Below are 731 nucleotides of genomic sequence, written 5' to 3' on the forward strand. Positions count from 1 at the left end.
ACAGAAATACAAAATGTTGATAACCTCTATAACATGAAAAAGTCAGAAACATAGAAGCACCCTCGGTTTGGGTAATACGTGACATACTGACAAGACACAAAACAACCATACCCCAAAAGAAAATTACAATACATCATGTTTGTCTTGTTTAACAACGCCCATGGATTAAAATATCACTAGCTTATTAAAGTTCAGGTCTTTTATAGACATTCTTTTAAAACACTGTGTTAAAGGACACAGACATATCTAGGAGGATTAGCAGAGACAACCACCCTTCATCTGAGGTGGTCAGTTCATCTTCAACCCCGCCAGCGCTGGTGCGTCGGGGAAACAACCTTTACAACACAATTTTTACAACGCACTACCATTACAACTAAACTTTTACAACGCAACATCCATTACATCGCATGCCATTACAACGCAACCATTACAACGCATGACACTACAACGAATACCACTAAAACGCATGTCATTACAACGCAGTCATTACAACGCATACCATTACAATGCATACCATCACAACGCATAGTACCCTTACACTATCCAACACTTACCCTACTGTTGCACCCCTTGGAGTTAGAGTAGTAATTTTTACCCCTACACTATCCAACACTTACCCTACTGTTGCACCCCCTGGAGTTAGAATAGTAATTTTTATCCCTACACTATCCAACACTTACCCTACTGTTGCACCCCCCCTGGAGTTAGAATAGTAATTTTTACCCCTACAC

This window comes from Lissotriton helveticus, chromosome 6, assembly GCF_964261635.1.
Source record: "Lissotriton helveticus chromosome 6, aLisHel1.1, whole genome shotgun sequence".
NCBI classification, from domain to species: domain Eukaryota; kingdom Metazoa; phylum Chordata; class Amphibia; order Caudata; family Salamandridae; genus Lissotriton; species Lissotriton helveticus.